This window comes from Carlito syrichta, unplaced genomic scaffold (genome assembly GCF_000164805.1).
Source record: "Carlito syrichta isolate Samal-C Ts95f unplaced genomic scaffold, Tarsius_syrichta-2.0.1 Scaffold303315, whole genome shotgun sequence".
NCBI classification, from domain to species: Eukaryota; Metazoa; Chordata; class Mammalia; order Primates; family Tarsiidae; genus Carlito; species Carlito syrichta.
The window spans coordinates 583,773-589,772 of NW_007247411.1; the positions used below are offsets into that span (position 1 = coordinate 583,773).

Consider the following 6,000-nt stretch of genomic DNA (forward strand, 5'->3'; position numbering starts at 1 on the left):
TAAAACCACAATGAGGCTAAACACAATACCTCACGCCTGTAATCCCAGCATTTTGGGAAGTCAAAGCGGGAGAACTGCTTGAGACCAGGAGTTTGAGACCAGTCTAGGCAACACGGTGAGACCTTGTCTCTACAAAAATAAAAAAGTAAGTGGGTGTTGTGGTACACTCCTGTAGTCCCAGGATCTTCAAACCAGATCAAGGCTGAGGTAAGCCATAAGCATGCCACTATACTTCATTCGGCGTGGGTGACAGAGTGAGAGACCTAACTCAAAAAACCAAACAAACAAAAAACACAATGAGATATCACCTCATATCTGCTTAAATGGCTATATCAAAAGGATGAAAGATAAGTGCTGGCACATTTGCAGAGAAAAGGGAATTCTTATTCATTGTTGGTAGAAATATAAATTAGTATAGCCATTTTGAAAAGTGGTATGTAGCTTGTGCAGTTCTTCAAACAACTAAAAATTGAACTACCACACAATCTCACTTCTCAGTATATATCCAAAGAATGGAACTCACTATGTCAAAAGGATATGTGCATTTCCAGATTCACTGCAGCATTATTCACAATATCTAAAATATGGAATCAACCTAAGTGTCCATCAGTGGACATAGGAAGAGAATGTGTGTGTGTGTGTGTGTGTGTGGGAGAGAGAGGGAGAGGGAGGGGGGAGAGAGAGAGAGAGAGAGAGAGAGAGAGAGAGAGAGAGAGAGAGAAAGTGAGAGAAATGGAATATTAATATATTTTTAGTAAATATTAATGTATATATTACATATTAATATATAATGTATTAATAAGGCTTTACAAATTAGTAAGTTTTGTCATTTGCTACAACATGAATGAACATAGAGAACATTATGCTAACTGAAATAAGTCAGACATAGACAAATACCACATGATCTCACTTATATGTGGAATCTAAAAAAGTTGAGACCATGAAATAGAGTAGAATGATAGTTATCAGAGGCTGGAGGAGAGGCAGCAATGGGGAATTATTGGTCAAAGAGTAAAAAGTTTCAGATAAACAGGAGGAAGAAATTCTGAGATCAACTGAACAAGTTAAGAGTAACTACTGTCAATAAAACTGTATGTTTTAAAATAGCAGAGAGCAAATTGCAAATGTCTCACCACAAAAATGATTAAGCAAGCAAGAGATGGATATGTTACCTTTTTTTTTTGAGTCGGAGTCTCATCCTGTTGCCCAAGCTGGAGTGCAGTAGCAGCTCTTGGCCATCGCAGCCTCGATGTGCTGGGCTCAGGCAATCCTCCCGCCTCAGCCTTCCAAGTAGCTGGAACTACAGGCGTACGCCACCACACCCAGTTAGTTTTTTGACTTATTGTAGAGATGAGATCTTGCCAACTTGCACAGGCTGGTCTCAAAACCCTGAGCTCAGGCAATCCTCTCACCTCTGCCTCCCAAAGTGCTGGGATTACCAGTGAGAGTCATGCTGCCCGGCTGGATATGTTACTTAGCATTGCATAAATATTTCAAAACATACTCTATAAATGTATACAAATATGGCAATTAAAAATATTAATTAAAAAGGAAAAAAACAAAAAAAGTCTTAAAATGCTTAGCAATATTCATCTTGGCTTATCAAAAAACGTTGAATAATGCTAAATGCAGTGCAGCAAGCCAGTCTCATCTAAAATAATTATGTTCTTTCACTCCCCTTGGAAAATCCCTTTCCTACCTCTTAACACCCTTTTGAATGCCAATGGACTAATGGAGTTCTTGCTCTGGTTAGTAGCCTTTGCAGTGTCATTAATAATCAAAGAAATCACTTACATCATTTAAGGAGCAATCCACTCCAAGAGTTTTTCTATTATAAATATATTAATCAACAAAACCAAGTCATAACATTTTACTAAACACTTATGGACAAGCCAACTCTGTCTGTGTATGTGTATGTGTGCATTCAAAAGAGCCCTAGAAGTTCAGAGATCCTTTCTTAAAGCACAACTCATCAGTATATCTTAGGATTTCCCTAAGCAAAATACAAGAAATTCTATTCATTTCCATAGTTTAACAACTTTGCAATATGCTACAAACTGTATTGCCTTCTTTGAGAGTAAACTGCCATTCAAAAGTTATTGGAAGTCCTCCAGAAAAAAAAAAACCTATTTAATTTTCTTTAGGCATATATCCTCTGAATTTATTTAAATCACAAGCTTTTTACTTCCTTAACAGCTATTAACCTGTAACTTCCAAAAGTGCTGCTGTTTATGCCTTTTCCCATCTGTATCATATGTTAACTCGAGAATTAGCATTAATATCTAAAAATCAAATAAGTCTGTATGGAAGTAACTTAACACAAATATAAATTATTTTTATTTAGCACTCACTTAATGCCCCAAATTTACAAATAGCCCAAACAACTAATAACTTTAAATAACTACAACTTGTATTCACTATTTTTAAAAGCACAGGACAAGTAACAAGTTGATAATTGGTTTTTATATAAAAACAACCTCCAGAGTATGTCACAGTGTGTCAGCACATTTTCCTACATTTCCTACCTTTAATTATCTGTAATAATGCTCAGAATCATAATCCTCATAGTTTTTGAAGTATCAAGAAAAGTTTTAAAGTATTTAATGAAAATTAATTGATAAATATTTGATTATATTCTAATGCTATAAAAATTTAGATTAATTGAAACAAATTCTCAGTTAAAAAAAAAACATGCCGTTCCCTAATTTTGAAATATTAAGTTTACTGTTAGAAAAAAAAGAAAAAGAAAAGAAGGGATGAAGTGTGAGTGGGCAAGGATTAAAAAAATAATTTTCATGTATACTATGACAAGTTTTTTGCCAAATGTGGAAGAAATATTAGGAGTAGGAAGTCCTAACAGGAGCAAAGACAGCAGAAGGAGAAAAAAAAATCTAAACATTAAAATAAATACTCAATCCCTATATGGAAAATGTAAAAAACACAAATACATAAATATGACTTGCAAGTCTTCTAAAAATTTCAATTGTATTTAGGATTAAAGAAATACAAATTGAAGCCAAAAAACTTAAATTCATAACTGTAAAACCAGGGTGGAACTTTCAATTCACACTCATCTATCATATTTCACAGTTCAAAGTTCAAGGTACATACTGGTTTACTCAATTGAGTGATTTTCCATTTTAGCTTAACTGAAAATAGACTTTAGTTGATCACTTGCGTGGCTTCTCGTTTCTAAACAGGTTTCAATGAAAGACACATTTTGCCAAAATGCTAAACTTAAAAGTTTCATATGAAAGTTTATCATTACTGTTATCATTATGTATCTATGTACTTAGTATCCCCACCTTGGTTTTTTAAAAAAAACTAAAAATAGTGTACCGATGCTATCAGCTACAGGGAAAACTAATGATGCATTCCATACTGAGCCACAAAAACAAAATATAATTTGGAATAAGAAGTGTGATTCCTGACTCTCCCATCTGTTATATGATTTTAAGCAAGCTATTTTAACTTTCTCAACGTATTTCCTCATTGGCTAATGGAGATAACATCACCTACCTCAATGTTGAGATGTAAAGAAACCAACCACATAGTACAACTCACCACCTTCTGAGCACAATAAATGCTTGCTGAGCATGACTAACATAAAGACAGGTGTTCTTTCATAGCACAGTTCATCATTATACATTTTGAGACCCAACATGAATTAAATCACATCCCCTGAAACCTGCTGCTCTAAGTTAGCACTAACATAAACAGCAAAAAGAAGTCCCACATTAATTTTTTAGTAACCAATATTGAGTAAAATTTTATATCTAAAATATTTCAAAATATGACTGTTTTACAAAGCTTAAAAGACATTTTTTTTTAAAGGAAAGAGAAAAGCAAAGGTAAAGCAAAAAGTCTTCCTCACGTAATGGTAATTTTCAGTTTAACTACTGACAATGTTTACAAAAGGAAGCAACATGTTTTAAAATCCATCAAGAGAGCTGAAAACAGCTACAGAGAAAGGAAGCTGAGCAAAATGGTCAGAGTTCTGTACTGTCAGGAGATGAGATTTCTGTTTCAACTTTGTCACTAATACTGAATGACCTTGGACAAGTCTCTGGGCTTCAGTTTCCTAATCTATCAAACTACTACTAAAAACAATAGATAAGATTCAAGTATACTTATTTGCCTTACTTTGGAGAGGCAATCCAGAGTACAGGTTAACAGAATGGGCTAGGTAACAACTGCCAAGGCTGCAACCCTGGCTCAGCTGCTAACAAGCCGTCTAGTGTACACACTCAAAGCACAAAGGTACAGCTTACTTCATATTATTACTGACCTCCTCTTAAAATATTTCACTGAAGTATGAATTTGCATTAAAATACACAAGCTTAGAAAGTTCCATCTTTCCAAATCAAGACATTATCATTTTACTAGCAGACACTAATGAGCTTAAGTGAAAGTATGTTAAAACTCTTCAAAAAACGTTCTAACCTAAGCCAAGTTTAATAAAAAGATCATCTTTCTCAGGCGCGGTGGCTCATGCCTATACTCCCAGTACTTTGGGAGACCAAGGTGAGAGAATTGCCTGAGTCCAGAGGTTTGAGACCAGCCTGGGCAACTCGGTGAGATCTCATCTTGACAATAAATCAAAAAATTAGCCGGGCATGGTGGCGTGTGCCTGAAGTTCCAGCTACTTGGAAGGCTGAGGCGGAAGGATCACCTGAACCCAGCAAGTCAAGGCTGTGGTGGCCATAAGCATACCATTGCACGCCAGCCTGGGAGACAGAGTAACACAACAACTCAAAATAAAAAAAAAAGATCATAGATTATATCATAAAATATTACACAGCGACACCACCAAAAACTTATTACAGGATAATTGTTCCCACCAAAATATCACATGTAAAGTAAAAATATAACTTCTCCTTTAAGTCTTTTTTTCTTTAAACTAATACTGCTAAGTGACAGCAAAAGCGTATAACCATCATTTCCAAGAATGAAATTAACTCAAGGAATGAAAAATCTATAGAATTCAGAAATACACAGTAAACTTCAAACTACCAGAAATAAGTAGTTCAGAAGTTACAACCAACCAACAAGTATTTACCAGACATATCATACACCAGGCTCTGAGCTTAGATTAAGTACAAACACCTAAGTATGAAATTCTTCAATGTTAATCAAGTTCCAAGGATTTGGAAAAGCAAGTACAGTCCTTTATCATCACTTTTCCCACAATAAGAGACAACTCATTTACAAATGTTTTAATTTCGCTTTTGGCTCATATGGGAATACTTCCTCTTGCCCCATTAAAACTGTTTCCTATCCTCAGTTCAACCCACAAGGATGCCCATACTCATCCCTGACACCAAGATCCTCACAGGACTTAAAAGTGAACCGCTTCTAAGAAGATATTTCATTAAATCCACAAGCTTCACTATTTTATGTTCAATGGTGCCTACACCTGCATGTACAGTATACTACACCTGTGTTAACTTGGGTCAAGTACCTAGTTGCAACAAATTATTTCCTCCCCTTAAAGTACTGCTAGTAAAGGCTACCTCTACTTCTTCAAAAAGTCTGCTTTTTGCAATGGACATTAGGCACTAGAAAAGGGAAATTGATTGGCTCATCATTGTTGCCCTACTTCCATTTCAGGTCCAAGAAGAAAAAAAAAAACTGTTCCACTGAGAGTAGCAAGGGGGCCTTAGGCAAATCAAGGCAGATGCTAAACTGAACTTTGTGATGGCCACGATATAAGCGAAAGGTGACAGGGTGTGGAGGAGGGGGATGACAGAACTCAGCCATCCAAGTGTAGCTTGAGGGGAAAAGGTCTACTTCACCAAGCAAAGTAGGCGGGGGAGGGGGAATCAAACCGGTCTGGCCGAGCGACAAACGCAGGATGTGGACCGAGCTCGGGAGTGGAGGACCCTGGAACCCAGGGACCGGAGAAGGGAGACCTCGGGCAAACACTAGGGGAACGGGAACCGGCGGCAATGGGGAGAGGCCAACGCTTCCGTGGTGTCCCCGGAGCAGCGTGTAAGGGGA

The 6,000-nt window shown here is 36.6% G+C and overlaps 1 protein-coding gene across 1 annotated transcript in view; it reads right to left on the reverse strand.

The window, feature by feature from the left end:
• The window catches only part of LOC103260722 (sorting nexin-13-like), a 102,350-nt gene that overhangs the window by 95,472 nt on the left and 878 nt on the right, over window positions 1-6,000 (reverse strand). The window lies entirely within an intron of this gene.